At 34.3% G+C, this 21,691-nt stretch overlaps 1 pseudogene across 1 annotated transcript; it reads right to left on the bottom strand.

The window, feature by feature from the left end:
• Positions 1–8,713: 8,713 nt before the first annotated feature.
• On the bottom strand, positions 8,714–15,213 carry LOC144852921 (uncharacterized; annotated as a pseudogene). The gene is made up of 4 exons (XR_013614354.1): positions 15,096–15,213; positions 14,575–14,748; positions 13,535–14,449; positions 8,714–8,998 (listed from the first exon to the last, which is right to left on the bottom strand). The product of XR_013614354.1 is annotated as an uncharacterized LOC144852921 (transcript).
• Between the last annotated feature and the right edge of the window lie 6,478 nt (positions 15,214–21,691).

The following is a 21,691-nucleotide window of genomic DNA, read 5'->3' as shown; positions in this document are numbered from 1 at the left end:
TTAAAAAAAAATTAACAAAACAGCATTTGGTACCCACTGCGCATGCGCACAACATCAACATGAATCGAGGGAACGTGGTAGCGGTTTGTTATGGATGTGCTAGTTACCGCGTGCACCCCCCAATATACAATTATATATCAAATTTATTCATCATTTTACATGGTATACAATACAAAACTGATTTATACATGATCAGTTAATATTAAAGTATCTATGTAGATCATAATTACTTACCAGGACACTTCTTATCATGCACAAGAAGAGAAATGTCGTAGGCCGTCCAACCAGTCAAATCAAGAATGTTTTGGCGTTCGTTCGCACATGTACGGTCTCGCTGGAGGAATAAACATAGGCCTTGACTTCGTCGGCCTTTTACTGTGGGTTTCACTCAATGAACACAAAATCCAAGTTGATCACAGCAAAATAGAATGAAAATAGAATGTTTAAATTACTAATCGTCAACTCGAACAGGTGAAAAATACAAAAGTTATAGGGAATCTAAGGGGGCTTGTCAAAATGAATATATCTTCGGAAGTATCTGCAATAAACAAATGACGATCACGATAGCATGACGACACATCAGCCACCTCATAACTTATCTTTATCCACTGTAACTTGAGAAATGATGAACTTTTAATATGATGATAATAAAGTACAACTAGAATTTAATTCGTCACTTTGACGAATTATAGGTGATCATTTTTATCATTTTACTGAAATTATTTTTTTTTAAACATGCACGTACGTTAACATACGATCGGAAAATGTTGATGTATGCCATCCTATTACATGCTTATAGTGCTGAGTTGTGCCTATATGCCACAATATGTACAGTATATACTGTATATCTATATACAGTGTAGCATAGGTGAAATTACGGGACACACATGTTCTAATTTTTTGGCATGATGACGTTATCAAACTAAACTTTAAGATGACAATTTCGAAAGATAATTAATTGAGCAAAAAAATATAAGATTTGGAAAAAAATTTGGCACGTAGAAGCGCTGTGCGCGCTCTTTGAAATGTGTGTAACTTTGACTAAAAATATGAAAAAACTACTTTTTCACTTCAACTGGCCATATGTTAACGTCACAACATCCGATAGGCTTAATTTTTATATGAATTAATATCTACATTTCATCAGCTTTCATAATAAATTATAATCATCAAGGTAACCTTCAATTCTGAAGAGCTGTAAGATATTCAAATTTACTGCGAAGGTGAAATTACACGGCCTACGTTATTCAAGTTTTTACGCGTGATGACGTCACTAAAATGAAAATAGTGTCAACTCATGATAAAAATAATTAATTAAGCAAGCACATACTGAAATTTGTGCGAAATTCGAGCACACATAACCAAGATGCGCTCTGTTGAATGTGATAATCTACACAAAAGAGAAAAAAAACTTAATTTTAAATTCAAGTGGCCATTTGATGACGTCACAACATTTTGTACGTCAAATGTGTACATGAATTCATATCTACAACTCAATGGCTTCCAGAATAAGTTAAAAAAATCGGGGGTCATCTTGCATTCTGAAGAATTATTTTCATTTTAAAAAAGATCTATTTTTCACCATTTTCAGAACTTTTGTAAAATTAATGTGCGCATTTTGTCATTTTTAACGTGCTCGTATAGCGTTATTTTAAGTCGGAACTGACTCAAATTTGGTGAATGTACTAAGGATGGTGAGTAGAATGAGATTTGTAAAAAAAATTCATATTTTTTACGCTTTTTAAGTATCGCGCACGCAAAAACGCATTTTTGCACAGTAATTTTTTGAAACGCGCAAATGGCCTAATTCATGCTCTAAATTGATCAAAACTTAATTTTGAGCGTTCTAAATTTTTAACGCGCGATTTCACATGCATGACCTTGAAACGCGCAACTTTTTATTTGCTAATATTTTTACCCTTGACCTGAAGTTTACGTGTAGTGAATTTCATTAATATGTGATAATGAATTATGGAGATATATTTGATAGTGTGATTTCACAAAATGGCGTATAAATGACGTCACGGATGAGTGATCACGCTGGAAAGCTTATTAGGATTAAGTTATATCATTTAAAAGATATTCTGAAATTTTGGTAATCATTGACATTAAACTTTTTGAGATATCTGTTACACAAAATAGTGTACAGAAACAATAAAAAGAAAAAAAATAAAACTAGACATGTAACTCGTCACTTTGACGAGTTTGGTTTTCCGCCGCGCAAGTGGTGCAACATTAACATTAAGGGGATAGGTTGAGGACAAAAGGAAGTGTTCACGTTGGCATTATGACCTGAACTGAAGAAAATGATGTGTTGTTATTGCTGAATTTTATTATTTAAATTCATATATAGTATACACAGTATAATCTGTATCCATATCACATACAGTGTAGAATAGGTGAAATTACGGGACCCGATATTTATTGCAATTTTTAACATGTTGACGGTTTTAAAATGAAACGCGAAGGTAGCATTTCCGAAAGGAAATTATCTCAGCAACAACGTATTAGCGTGTAGAAGAAATTTGAATACGTGAAATATTGATGCGCGCTCTTTTAAATGTAATGAAATATGACGCAAAAGATGAAAATACGACCTTTTTTATTTAACTGGCCATATGATGACGTCACAACATCCGATTGGCAACATTTTTACATAGTTTCGTATCTACAATCCAATAGCTTCCAGAAAAAGTTTTAATTGTGATTATCACATTTTATTCTTACGAGCTATAACAGATTAAAATTTACTGTAAAGATGAAATTAATGCCACACGTGATTTAAATTTTTAGGCATGATGACGTCAAAAAAATTGCGAAAGATAGTTGATTGACCTAGACAATATCAAAATCGGGGTGAAAATGAAAAACGGATAAGTGGAGATGCGCTCTATTCAATGTGGTAAGCTATGACGAAAGATACAAAAATCCTAAATTTTATATTCGCGTGGCCATACGATGACGTCACAATGTCCGGTTAGCCATATTAATACCTGATACGATATCTACAACTCATCTACTTCCAGAATATGCCATCCACAAAAAGTTGACCGTCTAGTTTAGAAATTACGACTGTTTAAAAAAAGGCATATTTTAAACAAATTTTTTAACCTTTTCATAAAAAACGCGCGCAAATTGTCCAATTCGACGTGCTCGTATGACGTATCTTTAAGTCGAAATTGTTTAAAATTTGGTAAAATTACTAGAAAAGGCTGGAAAAACATAAATTACGCGAAAAAAATACGTTTTCAATGCTACGTGCGCACGCGTGGGAATTTTTGACATGCTTAAAACGACATGAAACGCGTAGAAAATTGATTATAAATTAATTTTGCGCATTTTGAAATTTTAAATGCGCGTGCGCGCGTAACTTTGTGTAAAACACGCAATTTTTTTTCCACAGAAAGTTAGCGCATAATATAAATTAAACTTTTGCAAAGTTTCAAGTTGAAATGTTATTTGGTTGTCGAGCTATGTTAAATACGAGAAAATCGTTAAATCGCGCGTACGTCACGTTGCGCAATTGTAAGCATCATGAAAAGCTTCGCTTGACGACGTTACATAAATGTCAAAATGTCAACATAGTTAAAAAAATGTTATGTTTGCAAGTTTTAGAGAAAAGCGTTACACAAAAATCATACAGAAAGAAAGAAGATGAAAAAAAAGATGATGATGATGATGATGATGATGATTTCGTACAATCACAAGAGGTTTTCCTGCAACTTCGTTGCGGAAAACCAAAAAATAATAATAAAGATTTTATACAATAACAATAGGTGATCATTTTATTCTAAATGATCACCTAATTACTTGATGAAACAAGTTCCATCACTAGTCATTTATCATTTGTCAAATTACCAATAAAAACATTTGCCATAAGCTCCAAACCACTGTGAATCATCGTCTTTCAATTTCAGAAAGGCTGAAGATATTAGTTTTGGCAACTCTATAAAGTTATCATTTATTGCTTTGCATGCCAATGAGTGACTAATTTCACTTGGATCCATTTTTTTATTCTGTAAATGAGCTTTCAAGTATGAATATTTAAAACTTGTTGAAGTAAATATTGAGGTACGTTTAATGTTGGTGTTAACAGAAATGTTTGATTTATAAGCATTAATTTGTTTCTTTTGGCATTCTACTTCATTTTTCATCTTGCCATTTACATGCAATAAATTTTCATATTTTCTCTGACAATTTATTTGGAGTGTACTGTTATTATTGATATTTTAATTTTTTAAAGAAAAAGCACATCCATGTATTTCATTTTTGGAACAGAATATTCCTACAGGGTTGGATAGGTTTTGCCAGTATGCGTACCTTTTTATGGCCAGCGGGCATCCCGGATATTGCGCAATATGGCCAGCGGGCGTCCAATTATTGCGCAATATTTTTTCAATGGCAGCGTCCGTGCGCTCCGTGCGTGTGAAAAATACGTACAATGCGACAGATGCCGGCCGGCCACGTACTATTATTATTATTTATCAGAAAAAAAAATTAAATAATGACTTGTGAACTTTCATTTAAAATGTTTTTTGATTGACATTATAATAGTTTAACTATTAAGAATTATTGTTATTAATTAGGCCCTAAAATACAGTAGTACAGTATAATTTATTAAATTAGTTTAACTTAGGCCATGTAAAAAAAAAAATTGTTGATCATCCTTTTTTTTAAAAAAAAGTCAGGAGGGAGGGAGGCTTTTTTTTTTTTTTTATTATAAAAAAGCAGCAAAGCATCATGAAAGTGTAACGATTCGACAAAATGTTGACATGAAGCAATATGAAGGTCAAAATAGTAAATATTGGTATATGGTTCTGAACTGCAGTATCACAAAATGCAACATGGTTAGATATATGGTAAGTGTTCATTCACATTTTTATTCAGTTTCAGTATAAAGACTTAAAAATATTAATCAAGTAAAAATCTATACCCCGCCGGACACCATCCCGGTATTTCTCAGAATGGTTTCGGAGTTCGTGAAAAGTCAAGTCAAATTGAATTTTTTTCCACGTTTTTGTGATCCAAGAGGTAATCCAAGTCAAACTCTACAAAGAGAGCCAGAAGTGAAAGTTGTACTGACAGATAGGTCAGTCTATGATTCGGACCGCCATCCATGTATAATATAACAATCGGTTTTTTAGGGCCAAGGCGTGTCAGTAACTGTTTGAGTTCTGTCATGTGGCGGATCGGTGACGATGGCTGGAATGTGTTTTCTTTGAGTACGACACATACTTTTCCACGATAAAAGCTACCTTCAATGGTATCTGGTATGTCAATTGCCAGCGTGACACTTGGTGATAAACTGAGCCGTGTAAAATCGTGGTCCGCAACTGCAAATTTCTTTCCAATTGCCACAAGAACAGACTTTACTCGCTCGACAGCAGCGACAGGGAAACCGGGTTCACCTAGCTTTATAGTGTGTTTGTCATCCATACTCAGGAAAGAAACATGCTCTCGAAACTTGATAGCAAACTCCTTCTCATAACGGAAAAGGGCAGAGGCATGATGCATTCAGAATTGGCGTGCTTGTACCATGAACTTGATTTTTAATTGTCCAGTGTACCGGCTGGCTGTCTTGGCGTTTGGTTTTCGTGGCCAAAATTTTGTTCTAAGCCACTGGATTGATGGAACCGGGGGTTCCTTCTGGGCAGTTCTTGCTGACTTCTTCATGAAGGTCACGTACACTGAGGGCAGTGGCAAGGTGGGTGACGACATCTTTATCTACATCATCGTGACGTCTCTCGTCAACTGCAGTTTCAACCGAGGTGTTTATATATGCCTTGCACTGCTGCAAAAAAACTTCATATTCTTTAGAACGCCCTGTGTTGTTTCCTTGAAGATCCCACATGAGACCTGGGTCCTCCTCGTCCAAAATCTGGTTAATTCGGCTGTCCACCTCAGCTTGTTGGGTTGAATCAGACGCTGAACAGTCACCTGTAAGTCTACGATAAGCTTCACGAAGGAATGCTGCCTTACAAGTTGTCACTTGACCAAAGCTGTGAACAAACTCCCTTCGCATTGCCCTTGTGTGGTACTTGGGTAGATCTTTGGCAATGTCTTTGGAGATTCTTGATGCCTCATTCATTAATTCTTCTTGGGTGTGAAATTCAGATGTTTTCCACAAAAAGTGGGCATGTGTTGGTCCACTTCCAGAGTGTGTGTATAGCACTGCCTTATATGGTACTTTTAATTCTGAAATGAATTCATGTCTTCTTCGGTGATCAGCTGGAGCATAGTCATAAACGCAGAGTGGTTCAGACTCCTGAGCTTTCATCAGATCATTGTTAATATTTTTGTATCGAGCAGCAATGGTGGGTGAAATATAACCACTTCTGTGTAGCACTTCAAAGTGATCATTACCAGCCTGGTTGGCGAAATTTAACTTAGCACTGTCTTCTTTAACCTGTAAAAATACAAAACCAAAAAAATGCAAAATGTATTAATCAAATTCAAATAGTCAGGGTTTAAGCTGGGAAAATTAAATATTTAGCTTTTTGGCTAATAGTACTGAAAATATTGGCCAAATTCAGCTTTGGTATAGGATTTGTTTGGGTCAAACTGAAAAAGAGAGAAAGGATATCAGCACGAATCACAGACCATGCCTCTCTTTTGAGGTAAGACGACATGCATAGGTCAAGCAGGGCAGTACTATGCTCTCTGAGTTGGTCCTGTTCCAAAAATGTTGAATCAATTTTTCTTTTCTTTTGTTTCTCGGGACACCTAAAGCCAAAAAACTGACTGAACATGTTCGGAATCTGGCATCCTCTATTTTTCAATGTTTCATGGTTTCTATCAATGTACCATAGGGCACCTGTCAACCTGTTGATAAAACAAACTCCTAACGTATTCGAGCTCTCTGGGCTCCATCCAACGGATTTTGATTCTAGCCAGTCGCGTATGCTATTTTTCATTTTCGATTTCCCAGGGTAATAGAAAGTACCACAAAAGGCATTTAAGCTGCGTAAATACGTATCAATAAAGATCTATTGTTCGCAAATCACGTGTAAAAAGAACCCACGCTGTACAGCAGGCCAGCGAAAAAAATAACCAAAATCAAGCTAGATACCCGTATCTTGCACATGTGCATATTGATACTATCGATAGAGGGCCAGATAATCGCGATGAATTTCTGAATTTTGCGATCGCGACAACTGATCTGAGGTTGAAAAATGGGATTATCGCCCGGATTTTCACGGTTAAAAAAAAAAAATAAAAAAAATAAATAAATAAATAAATGAGGCGGGCCGATTTTCGATGTCGGGCGAGGACGATCAACAACCTTTTTTTTTTACATCGCCTTAGGCTAGCCTGCTCTGAACAAATAGATAGACTTTTAGAGGCCTCAGTTCAGGCTTGCCCTACTTGCAAATTCTGTATATCATAGTCAATAGAAAGTTACTTTCTATTGACTATGTGTATATATAAAATTAATTATGTATATAGCGCCATCTGTCGCATTGTACGTATTTCACACGCACGGAGCAGACGCTGCCATTGAAAAAATATTGCGCAATAATTGGACGCCCGCTGGCCATATTGCGCAATATCCTGGACGCCAGCTGGCCATAAAAAGGTACGCATACTGGCCAAACCTACCCAACCCGTATCGAATATTCCGTGAGGCTCAACTACAAAACCACCATTTTGTGATAGCTGAGCTTTCTCGTGATTGGCATTGCTCTCACGGTTGAATTATTTTGGATTCTGGCTGATTTGATTGGTGGATGCAAATTACCCGCAGCGGAATGTTTTCTGTCGCGCGTGTACCATGAAGTCGATCATACGGTCTCTCTGACAAAGTTAGAGCAATGAATTTGTCCGAATTCCGTTAAGTAAACAACTTTATATATTTTTTAAGCATTTAATAACATGTTTTATTGATATTTCCAATGGTGATATATAAAATAAATTACTAAAAAACGTAATTATATGTAATTATTTTAACCAAAAATGGCGTAGTTAATAGAATTGTCGATTGAGGCCGCAAATTGTTTTACTTCTTTCGTGGCTAAAAACGATCATTTTTGGGATGTTTTAGACCCTATATTTTGAAAACTACAAGTCAGATTTTCGTAATTCTTTCTTTAATAGGGAGGTTTCGCAACCTTACGAATACGATAACGAAAACGGATACGTCATACATTTGTGAAACTTTTGAGCTGATCCCCATTTCATATTCGTAAAGCGTATTCGTGTTGACGAATATCACCAGTCATATTCGTAACTACAAAACGAGTATAGTTTTTGATCTATTTGCACATTTTGCATTTGAATCAGGAATGATTCATGATTATAATATAATTATAGATTTATTGAAAGTAATTTACTAAAGTAATTTACTAAAATGCCAAGTCAATTTTGATAAATAGCAGTTTTTAAAGTCCTCACTCGCTTTGATGTTACGCTAGGCCTAGGCAGCCAAGCACCAAGCAACACATACCTGCGCTTCGCTCAAATTTACCGCAGTCATATTTTGGACGCGCATCAATATTTCGTTGCCATGCGAAACAGATTTTTTTATGGCTTACGAAAACGAATACGTGTGCGTGACGTATCCGTTTTCGTTATCGTATTCGTAAGATTGCGAAACCTCTCTATTGTAATATTAATACAATACAACATATAACAGATAATGTTTAATTTTGTTTAAATTTTGCATCGTTATCCCATATAAGACAATATGACTATGCAATCCTAGAACATGTATTGATCAGGTGTATGTACAGGTAATGACACTAATTTTGTCGGCAAATTGGCAATTTTGACCAGGACAGCCGTCACAAAAAAGAGCAACCGATTCTTTATATTGAGAATCCAGCATTTCTAAATACTGACTGACATAAGTGGAAATTTCATTTGATCCTCTTTTTGTTATCCCCTCATGAGATAAAAAGCAATAACCTTCTCTGTCTGACAACTGGTATATTGTGAAGTTGTAACACGCCAGTCGTCGTCTATAGAAGATTTCGCATCTATTTGAGCGAGGCAAGTATTAGTTAGGGAATTTTAGGTCAAAAAAATGCCAATCTGTGAAATAATTATTAACAAAGGTTTTTCAGTGGATTCATGTTCTAATGCATCCCAAGTCATCCCAAAAAATTCCTCCATGAATTTTGACCTGGGGAAAGGGGGTCATTTTGGGGTCAAAGGTCATTTGGTGTCAAATTAAAGATACGCCTGTTATTGTTTTAATAACGTTGTGAATTTTGAATGTACCTCATTTTATTTAGTATCAAATGATAGCTTACTAAATTATCTTTATTTTGATATATAGTTATGTAGGTATATATTGGGTTATAGTATGAATTTTGGTCAATTAATACTAATTTATAAGCATTTTTTCCAAAAAAACAAAAAAATTATATTTTTTACACCAGAAAAAAAAATTAAGCTAGCACTCAATGGTAATGAAACTTCTCTAAAAATATCTCTCCAATATAATGATCATGTGTAAAAAAATTTGAATCATTTGATAGTTGATTGTGGACATGGGTGTAGATTGAAGTTATTGAGACTAAAACTGAGAAATATCATGTTTTTCATGTACTCTGTACTGTTTATCATGTAAACAAAATGGCCACTATTTTCATACAACATGCTATATTGTATTGAGTTAATTTTGGTGTCAAATTGTTCACAATGTATATGTTAATATTAGTTCTAATAGAAAATTTTTTGTAAAATTGACCGGAAACCCCATTTCCACCAATTTTGACCTTTGACCTCTTTTCGCCATATCTAAGTAACGGCAGGTCGGAGAGAATTAAAACTAGGAGCAAATTGTTCCCAATATGTATATTTATATTCAGTTTAACAGAAGATCTTGCTTGAAAATGACCGGAAGTGTGGTTATTGACCTTTGACCTCTTTTCGCCATATCTAAGTAACGGCAGGTCGGAGAGAATTAAAACTAAGAGCAAATTGTTCCCAAGATATATATTTATATTCAGTTTAACAGAAGATCTTGCCTGAAAATGACCAGAAGTGTGGTTATTGACCTTTGACATAAATTTATAGTTTATTTATTCTAGTATTACTTTAATCACCCATTTTTTTATGAAATTTTAACCTTTGACTTGTTTTTCTCATCTAAATAATGACATAGCATAGAGAGTTGGAACTAAGCGCAAATTGTTTATAATAGATATATATTTATATTTAATCTAATGGATTATATTGTTTGAAAATAACTATACAAGAAGTACATAGAAGCCTCTCGGGATGGATTTTAATTCAAAGAGGTGATGGGGCGGGGGTGTGTGGTGGTTGTTTGGTAACATATAATATTATATCTTAATTTAAAGAAATATTTACAGAATGGTCAGAAGTTATTGGATAACAATACAGTGTTAATATGTCTCAACCAAAGTTAAAATTTGAGCTGCAGACCACTTTAAAGATTTAGTACTTTTTCCCACATAGACCGATGCAAGGGACCCACAGTTTGATCTACATGTTTCCGATTCAAGGCCAATTTATAGGCCATAGAGTACCCAAAAGGTTCATTTGGGCAAATCGATATGAGTTCCTTAAGAATCGTATGTAATAGCTTTTTCCCATATGGTCGAATCCATATTATAAGACAAACAGTTTCATCCAGATATCCATGTATCTTGAATAAAGGGCATGTATGGCCATAGAGAATCCGGAGGTTACCCCTGGTTCATTTTGGCAAATCCATATGGGTTCCTTAAGGATCAGGGCTGCACAGATAGGCTGGAATCCACAGTTTTACCCGATATATTTCTAATACAGGGTCTTATGTAGCCAAATGCATTGATCTGATACATGGGCCAAAATGTAGAACTGAACATAATCATAATAATAATATCCTGGATTTATATAGCTCCTAATATTGTGAAACTTCTAAGCGATGTACACAAACTAATACGATTAAATTAAAGGGATTCCAACCATGGCAAAAATAAAACCCAAACTGAAGTAAGGGGATACGCTCTCGTCACTAACCAGAGATCGGTCTAATTGAACCTCGGACAGCACCAGTTGTGTCTCGGTCATCCCGGACTTGGGCGCCTCCTGCCCTACTTAAACTAGATCTAAAAAAATCTAGGTGGCATGGAAAAGGAGAAAAAAGGGGAGTAATATGCTTTATTAAACAATATATGTTAAAAAATATGTCTTTTAAGAAGCCTCTTAAAAAGAGCCATTGACTGTGCATCTTTAATTCAGTTTGGAAGAGAATTCCAAAGCATAGGAGCTGAATAAGATAATGCACGGTGACCATAAGATGGTCTTTACTTTAGCAGGAACAAGATGATTCTGAGAATTGGAACGAAGACTGTGAAAACAGGATTGTGGAGTGAAAACACGAATAGATTTATATGTGAGCAGCAATATCTTGAAGTTGAGACGCTCCTTCACAGGAAGCCAGTGCAGTTCATGCAGGATAGGTGTTATGTGGTTCGACACACTATACAGGCAGCACTATTTTGTAACATCTGCAACTTTCTAAGCAGGGTCTTGGGCAGTGCGACATGAATACTGTTATAGTAGTGCAGACGTGATGATATAAAGGCATGCAGAAGTCGTGTAGTTGTTACCCTATCCAGAAATCTACAAATTAGACCAATCTTCATAATCCCAACCATAGCAGAACGATGGCGTTGATGTTAGCATCCATCTGCAAGTGGGAATCCATGTAAACCCCAAGATTTCGAACTTCTGGGGATGGCTTAAAATCTAATACAGAAGATGGTTGCAATGGCAGAGATGATTTAATATGGATAAGCATACAGTAGAGAACCACGGAAGGGTCTAAATAGATGACCTGCTGTTGGTTCATTTTAGGCAAATCCATATGGATTCCTTAAGGATCAAGAGTGCACAGGCAGCTTTATTCCATGAACCCACATTGTCATCCATTATATTTCCAATATGGGGCTTTATGTAGCCCCAGCCACATAGTGAACCCAGAAGGTATCCATGAAGGACCTGCCCTTGGGTTAATTTGGGTAAATCCATAAATGTTCCTTAAGTATCGAGGGTGCACAGGCAGATTTATTCCATGGACATATGAACCCACATTTTCATCCCACATACAGTATTTCCAATATAGGGCCTCTTGTAGCCCAACATAGAGAATCCAGAAGGGTCCATGGAAGATCGGCCCTTGGGTTCATTTGGGCAAATCCATAATCAAGATCAAGGGTGCATATTAGATCGGTACATAGATAGGTACATAGAGATCCCAAAAGGGTCCTTAGGGGGTTCATTTGGGCAAATCCATATGGGCTAGGTTTTTTTTAGTTTATCCTGTTATGAGACAGACAATATGGGAAATGTTTGACCCATGTCCATTACAGAGCCGGTATGGCCCATGGATATAGCATGTGAGATTAGGAGGAGACAAAATTAACTTTTGGGGTAAGGGTACTTTATTATACAAAATATGTGAGGTCAGAAGACATAATTAACTTTTTGGAATAGGGATACATTATGGGTGTGTGTGTGTAATAGTGTTTTGTTTCCAACCTTAGTTAATATATCCCACTCAGACTTGCCTTTTGGACTTTGCCACCTTCTTTTGCTTTCTATTTTTTATTACACAGAATTGAAATTTTGACATTCTTTTAATGATTCTCTGATGAAAGTTATGATTTGTATGTTACATTTTATTTTTTTAAACGTTATTATTACGTTTCATTGTTGTTCTTTATTATGTTTCTATTCTGCAATTGAAGGAAATAAATGTTTATTTTGAATTTGAATTTATTATGATAGGAGAATTCAAATATGTAATCGGGCTAAATGTTTTTCAGCATTAAATAAAGCTTTTTTTGAGGAAAATACCATAATAAACAATTTTTGGTAGAATAGGCCTACTCTATTAATATATATGAATATGCCCATAAGAAACATTAAGTCTCTACGACCAATGGTCTTCAGAATACAGCTTCATGACCATCTAAGGTCATGATTTTCCACCATTTCTAATTCATTTTTTATAAAATACTTTATTACAAGTAATATAAATATGCATATAAGAAACATTTTGATGCCAAAAGTAAGTCTCTAGGACCAAGGATCGCCGAGATACATGTGTTATATGCCTTAAAAGGTCAAAGGTTATTTTCCATCATTTCTAATGAATTTTTGAAAAAATACTTCATTATAGAAAATATAAATATGTATATAAGGAACATTTTGGTGCCAAAACTAAGTCTCTAGGACCAAGGATCACTGAGATACACCTGTTATATGCTTAAAAGGTCAAAGGTCATTTTCCACCATTTCGAATGAATTTTTGAAAAAATACTTCATTATAGTAAATATAAATATGTATATAAGGAACATTTTGGTGCAAAAACTAAATCTCTCGGACCAATGGTTACCGAGATACAGTGTCATATGCCTTGTAAGGTCAAAGGTCAAATTTAACCACTTTCCCCATCTCCTAATGTCTGGAGGAATTTTTTGGTGTATATTGGTATGTGATAGAGTATGAATCTGCAAAAAAACCTTTGTTAATAATTTTTTCACAGAAAAATCAAGATATTCCCTAACTATATATGACCTGCTGCAAGTCAAATACGGCAGCTTCAAACTTGGGTTCTGATATCGCCTTCTTCTTTATCTCTGCCTTAAGTTGACGAACCTTTTCTTTTTCGGCATTGTGTTTATTGAAAGCTTCCTGAATTTCTTGTCATTTTGTAGATGATCCACTGTGAAAGGTTTCACAGAGCCCACACATGTCTTTCTTCGGACGATGGAATTTTAGATTCATACGTTTTAATACCCGTGAATATGTTGATAAGGAAATATCAACATCCGGACTCTCTTTCTGAAACAGACTAAACATCTTGTTGATCGTCAGATCTGATGATAAGTACTGGAATTTTGTCGGCAATAGTGAGACTCTACTTTAGGGAATCGATTAATATGCTCACGTGCACGATCACGCACTTGTTGGTCTCTTAAAGACTGCTGACGACCTCCTCGATTTTCTTTGCCAGCTACACCATGTGTCTCTCTCTTCTGGATCATCGTACGTACCTGTCTCTCTGAAATGCCAATTGTATTCAAAAACATAACGCGACAAACAGGATGTCGATCCCCTGACGCGTCGGGCAAGTTGTACCTCCGGGTTACTTTCTCCCATAATCATGCTTTGATTTAACCTTTTCAGTGATTACATATTTGGAAAGCCATTCTCTTTGCCTTTGCAAATTCCCCATGTTATAATAACTTTCTCTTATATCGTCCATATCTTTTTCTACAAATAAAATGCATGAAAGTTCACGCTGTCGGCAGTAAATAGAATTACATTTTGGTCGTTGTATGAACTTACGGGCTTCAATTTGTTTGTTTGATTTTTCTGAAAAATAGGCCTCTCCAGAATTTCTTTTTTCTTGAACTGTTTTATTCTTGGCCAACGTTGTCTTCTTTGGTGGTGGGATTGGGGCAGTTGTGTTCACTTCAACTTCACCTATTTCATCGATTGTTATATGCCATCTACACAGTGTTCTTCTGGAATTTGTGTTGACTGGCCCAACGATTCATAACATTCAAGTGTTACATCCATATCTGTTACTTCGTCATTGTTTGTTTTACTAGGAATGTGATCTGATACTGTGTTTGAATTCTTGTGCAGTGTACACGTCTTATCAAAAACAAAATGTTCAAAACATAAAAGGCAGTTACATCTCACGCAAGCAGCGAATATCTCAATGTCACAAGATAGAGCCTCACATGTCTGTTCAGTTGGCTTACTTTGTGGTGGAAATTCTGTAAAATGGTATATAAAAGATTCTCTCAACAGACTGAATAATGGAATATTTATTTTATTATCGAGGACATTTAACAATGAGTGTAGCATGGTAATACAAGGTACGGCAAAATCATTTTAAAATCACCAAACAACAATAAACTTCTATTGCTACAAATCGTAAATTTAAAATGCTATAATAATGCCCAATATTGCACAAATTTATAATTTAGTTATAGGGCCTGTAGTCTACATATTTGATGGTCGTGTTTTTGTTTTAAAGCTAAACAATAATGCAAAGCTAAGATTAAAGCCCACATTTAAAAGTGTAATAATAACAATAAACAAACGTTATTTCACAGTCTACCTTCAGCTGTTAAATCAGAATCGGTCGCATTTTTCTCTCTTATGAGCGTAGATCGTTTAGCTAATTCAGATAGAGGAATATTACTTTCTTCATCTTCACTTTCGCTGTCACTTTCTCCCAGTCAATTAAAATTCCCTTCCACCAAGTTTTGTCATCAGCCCACCACATCTTCACAACTGCACCCTTCATTAGCGTTGATCCAGTTAGTTGAACTTCCTTTAGGGCTACTACATTTTTACTACCATCGTTTTCCCATTCAACAAGTAAGTATAAATATATATAATGATAATATAATTATAATACTAACTAATTTTAATACTAATTAATAATTATAATTAATAATACTACTGATAATTAATAATACTAATAATGTACTAGGCCTATTAAATAATAATATATATACTAATTATATATATTAAAATCATCATCAAAATTAATAGTGTTATTAGCATATCGATAATATTGATGACGATAATCTGTAGATAGTATTAAAAGCCAATTAAAATAATTATCCTAAGCCTGATCTCAATTCATGTAATTAAGGCGTATACCTTTTCTCTCCCCCTTCACCTAGCTTGCTATTACATAATGAAAATTAATCATGGGCCTATAAATAAGAGCCTTTAAAGATATATTGTCCCCCTAAAAAAATATTTTTTTAAATATTTTTGTTGAATATGTTATTTTAATGTCACATAATAGTTATTCACTCTCACAAAAAATTGGGTCTGAAAAAAATTTATTTACCTGAGAAAAATGTAATTTAAAGCAAAAAATGGTCAAATTGTCTGGAAGACAATGAGTTTTTGGGTAATTTAACTGTTTATTTTGTCTTTTTATAGGTGAAATAATTTTTTTTCCCGGTTTTTTTTCTTATGGAAGTGAACAACTTCATTAAAACTGCAAAATGGCCTATTCAAAGTCCGATTTTAAAAATCTTTATTTTTCATGATTTTGGGGGACAATACATCTTTAATTTTACATCTACTGTATTAAGTATATTATTAAAAATTACTCAGTTTATTGTACATATGTACAATAAACCGCCACATACGTCGGTACTATATTCTTCAATCTAATTATATCATTTTATGGACATAAATTACCTTTTTCATTTCTTCCATCTCAAAACGAAAATCGTAGATCGTTTGAGTTTCGCGCGGAACACTTATTCGAAGTGACAAATCGCGCATTCGTCACTTCGTGTGACGCTAAATCGAGAACTATAAAGACATTCGTCAATTATTAATTAATGTAACTCATTAAATAATAATAGTTGGAATATATATTCTTATTGTTATAAGCTTTTGAAATATGAAATAAAAATGTTCGCGCCAAAATGATGATTCGCCGGTTCGTGTGACGAAAATTTATACTAAGCAAAATAATTTATGCATGATATCAGTAGCGTCCATCAGTACCCTTTTTTTTGTTTTATTTTAAAAGGAAACAAAGAATTCTAAACCATTGAAATGAAAATGAAACTTAATTTAAAGTTAGAAATAATTTTTTTTTACATTTATGAAAAAGAGTGAAACAAGACATACTTATTATACCACTTCATTCATTCTTATCTTTGTATTTTTGTCATTGTTATAATTTCCGGACTAAAATACCAGTCTTAAATATATGTCGGTATACTCTCTTAAATTGATTTTTCAACTTATAGCCGACTGTGATTAGGGATAAATCGAATCGATTGAAATAACGATTGAAATGTTTCAATCGATTTAAAGTTTGCAAATCTCAACTTTACCGATTGAAGCATTTCAATCGAAGGGGATTGGAAACTGGATGGAATGGAATGGAATGGAATTTTTTTTTAATAGTGTGCTTTAAAAGCTTGTGATTACTACTGTAAAGACAGTAATATTTTGGACATTTGCTGTTTTTTTGTTGTAATTTCCATACTTCCCAAATATAATTAAGGAGACAGGCCAACTGGACAGATCTTAAAATGCTACGACGACAATATAGAAATGGCGTTTTGTGTGATGATAACTATACAATTTAATAATTACAAATACACTATTTTCTATCTTGTTTTTATTAAACATTAGAACTTAGCTGGGCATCTGCAATATCACCCTTAGTGATGAGTGCATCCGTCAAAACTACAATAACTGTTACCTTTATGAATTTAATGCCCTAACACTTGGGATGGCATCTACCCAAACTACAATTCACTGTTACTCTTTAATAGTGATGAATTTAAAGATATATGTACGCTTGTCAAAACTACAATATGGCCCTTAGTGAGGAGGCTAATGCCCCAACGCTTGGGAGTGCATCTGCTGAGTTTTTTTATACCATATACTATCAATAAACTCACAAAAAATCCTTTAAAGTGGGTTTAAAACTACAGTAACTGTTACACTTATGAATTTAATGCCCTAACACTTGGGAAAGCATCTACCAAAACTACAATATACTGTTACCCTTAGAGCATTAAAGGAACACAATATACCTTTAAATTCATCACTAACACTTGGAAGTACATTTTTCAAAACTACAATATAGCCCTTAGTGAGGAGGCTAATGCCTTAACGCGTGGGAGTGCATCTGCTGGTTTTTTTATACCATATACTATTGCATCAATAAACTCCCAAAAATCTTTTAAAGTGGGTGCGTATTCAACAGAAAAAAACATAATGGGCCTTAAGCAGCTTGTCCATTGCTTCTATTATTTGCAACCCACCAGCCACTGGCGTCTTGTCTAAGACGAGAAAGTACTGGTTTGGGCGTGCTGGTGGTCCGATAGCCAATAAATAGTGCTGTCTGTATTGTACCGCTTTGTCTTTAACACACTGCTCTACATCTGTTCCATCCTGTATCAATACAAAAAGCAGTGTTATTTATGATAAAGTATTAGATGTAATAAACGAGCTCACCCTCTGGTACTATACAGCCTTAAGTATTATTTTCCCATTTGAATGTGGTCTTAAAGCAATGGTCATGAGTTTTGACACTCCTGTATTTTAATTAATTAATTAAAATTAATGTAATACTTACTGGGATATGTTGAATGAAATATTTGACAGCCTCTGATCTACTCAATGCTTGGCCTCTGTGCTTTTTTGAGTTAGATGCAGACCTATAAGTCATATAAATCAGCATCACAAGCGCACAGAGATCACCTAGTGCACAAACAAAAAATTAAAATACAAACAAGATAATTCAATGAGGCCAGTCTATATAAAACTAAAAACAGTAATATAGAGCCACCATTAGCAGTCTAACACATGTCACATGTCACTGCCTGATTGTAATTTACAAATGGTTTTGGGGGTCAGATAGAGTGTAACTTTTTTTAACATTACTTGTTTTATTTTCTAAGAAGTGGTAGTAGTAACTCTTTGATTAGTGTATACAGATCACCACCTTCATAAACGCATTTAAAGTCCCGTATAGAAGGGCTGCCATCCTGAGCAACTAAGCGCATAATTCTGGGCTTATAAAAAGTACCCCACTTTCCTAAAAAGTTAGATGAACGTTTGCTGCCATACATTAACTCAAACTCCAAATCAATCTAAAATGAAAAATATATTGATGGATTGGTGTAAACAAAGAAGCTTAGCAACTCTCTGATTTTTGTCATTTTTTTGTAAGTGAATTATAGGGTGTTTTGGTATATAATCACCTTTTCAACAAATATTTTCACCCTTGATAAACCATCAATTCAGATATTATTTGGCCTGTCACCCTCATTTTTATTTTCTCTTTCATATTTCATAGTCCTTTTATTTTTATGTGAAGCGCATAGAGGCTTTATGCATTATGTTTATGCATATTATTTTAGAGAATGTGAACCAGAAATTGTATTCATACCAAATCAGGCATTTCTTTTATCCTACGGTAAACCGAAAGGAACTCTGTTATTGTGGACATATCTATTATTTTCTTCCTCCTGTAAGAATATGTTTCCCTAAACAGCTTTCTGATCTTAGCCTGATTAGCAGAAATAGGAGTCGTAAACTTCATTACGGTAACCTACAAAAGTAAAAATATAAAATACTTAATAGCCTGTCAGAACTGCATGGAGGAATAGTTAACATAGGCTTAGATTTAATAACTGTAATGAACCAATAAACTTGCTGTTAATTGTCCTTATCCAAGAAGAACCAATGGCAATGTTATATACATTATGTAACTGCATGGTCGCTATCTCACTAAAGAATGATTATGATCACATTAAAGTTGGTTAAAAGCATTGGTTGGTAACCTTGGTTGATATAGTTTCACCTTTAAAGTTGTGCATGAATTCATAATTATTAAATTAATAAAATGTAGCCTACATACCTTCTCAGACATTTCCTGTTCATTAATATCTTCTTCTGTTTGATGCATCATCGTCTGACTTTTGTTTCTGTCGTGGTTTCACTTGAAATTGCCCTTTCTCCTCATCTGACCTTAAACTTCATACAGTTTTTAGTCTGTATTCAATGAACCCTTTGCCATCATCATAAAAATGCTTCTACAAATAAAATTGTATGGAAAATTCATCCAACACTAATAATAACCAGAGTAAAATTGTAGTGATTGATTAAGAGGTGTATTTAACTTTCAGTACCCACTTCCCTGAAATAATAATAATAAAAATAGTGTTTACATGTCCTTCAAGGCCTGGTGTTGTGTCCCTACAAACTGGATATGCACTAACAATTTTCTTGGCCAACATAGTTTTTTGAGTAGACGATGGGTACCTGAGGAAAAATTAAACATAAAAAGTTCAGTCAATCAAGTAAAAACAATAATTAACACATTTTAATCTGGGTTGCATTATAAGGAATGATCAGTTACTCACAGATCGCCACCTCGTTTGTTTATCAATGCTTGGATTGTAAGTCTCACAATTAACCTCTGTTGAGCTATGGATGGTACCCCTTGCAAGAAAATCTGCAACCTTTTCCCTTCCTTGTGTTTTTCTAGTACTTGTTTAGGGTCAATTAACTGTAAGAAAGAGTTTTATTTCCCTTAATGTCAACTTTTGTCTAATCACTATTTACGAAGGAGATCATGCTTAATGACACTTTAAAATAAACACACAAAAAACGAGACAACATCAGACTAGGCCTATAGCTAGCGTACGATGTTTGTACATTACCGCTCTTTACCAACTAAGCCTACAAAACTAAAATTAACAACCTACCACATTGTCACATCTCCTTTTGATACTAGGACATTCATTTTCTTCAACTGTACTACTGGTGGACATATTCTAATAAAAAGTTATGAAGAGATCATTAGTTTAAAGCACTGTTTTAAGACTAATTTGGTAAAGCAAGAATAAACAGTGCCATGTGACTTTTAATATATTAGCCAGGAAAATCCAAAAATTGGTTGGTTTTACTGCAAGTTAGTCTGTATATTTTGTTTATAGTTTGATTTGAAATTCAGCACAACATTAATTCAATTAGTTGATCAAAGGGGGCAAGTGATTTGAGAGATGATTAGGAGAAAAAATATTTAACGAAAATACCAAATCACATACCAAAACTGTGTCTGATGCGTTAGTTTTGTTTTCATCTAAATTTTGAATAAATATTTTCAGCTTTCGTCTCGCCCCAAATGATTCTATCCCCAGCGATTGCATATCATTTTCGTCAAGTGTTGTCAGGAAATACAAAATACAAAATATTCATTAAAGTGAGTAGAAATAAGATTGGGTTCAGTAATTTTGCTTATTTTATTTTTGTTCATATAAGAGGGTAATTCATTCATTGTTTTTTTAACCAAGAACAGTATTAATTGTTTGCCATGTTTTATGGATGTCACTTTTTATGTTATTAAATTTATTTGTGTAGTCATTTTTTTTTGCAAGTTTAAGTAATCGTGTTAATGTATTACGGTATTTAATGTACCTTGTTTTATCAGATATTTTCGTAGTCCACATGATGTGAGAAAACATAGGGGGACAGTAACGATATATATAAAATATTATGATCAAAATGAGAAAAGAGAGCAAATACATTCAGACAGAGAATACAGGTAATAAAAGAAAGCAGCAACCATAATTAACATCACAACTTAAAACCAACAGAACCTTCAACACCAGAAATGTATTACAATTACAAAACCAAAATGTTGCTTTAAAAAAAGCTTGCTTATTTCAGTGACATCCGTTAACAAGTGAATATCGAGGACATAAATATACTGGAGAATGTACAGTGTGGGAGTTTAGTCCTGTCAATGGAAGATAATCTATCAGAGTATTAAGTGTTTCAATTGTGTAAGTAGGTGTATCTGACTCGATTACACTAAATGCATGGAAATGACTTGAGTCATACTTCCATTAGGACAATCAAATTCAGATCGCAAACCATCACTGACCCATGTAACAAATTGTAATGTTTGGTGTTTGCAGGCAACAGATTTACAAATATTTTTAAAATTGCAGTTAACACTTGCTACCCGTTTACTAAATGCATGCTTCATCTCATATTTCAAACATTGCATGGTTTTCAAAGGGCCGGACATTCTGATGCAGAATGGGTAGTCGATCATGTGGTGATGTTTATTAATGAACCTGTTTTGGGGGAAAAGATCTTTGAAGAGCATGTGATGGTCAAATATAACATACTTTAGGTAAGCAACAT

The sequence above is a fragment of the Antedon bifida genome, chromosome 9 (genome assembly GCF_963402885.1).
Source record: "Antedon bifida chromosome 9, ecAntBifi1.1, whole genome shotgun sequence".
NCBI classification, from domain to species: domain Eukaryota; kingdom Metazoa; phylum Echinodermata; class Crinoidea; order Comatulida; family Antedonidae; genus Antedon; species Antedon bifida.
This window is presented reverse-complemented; position numbering and strand designations above follow the sequence as displayed.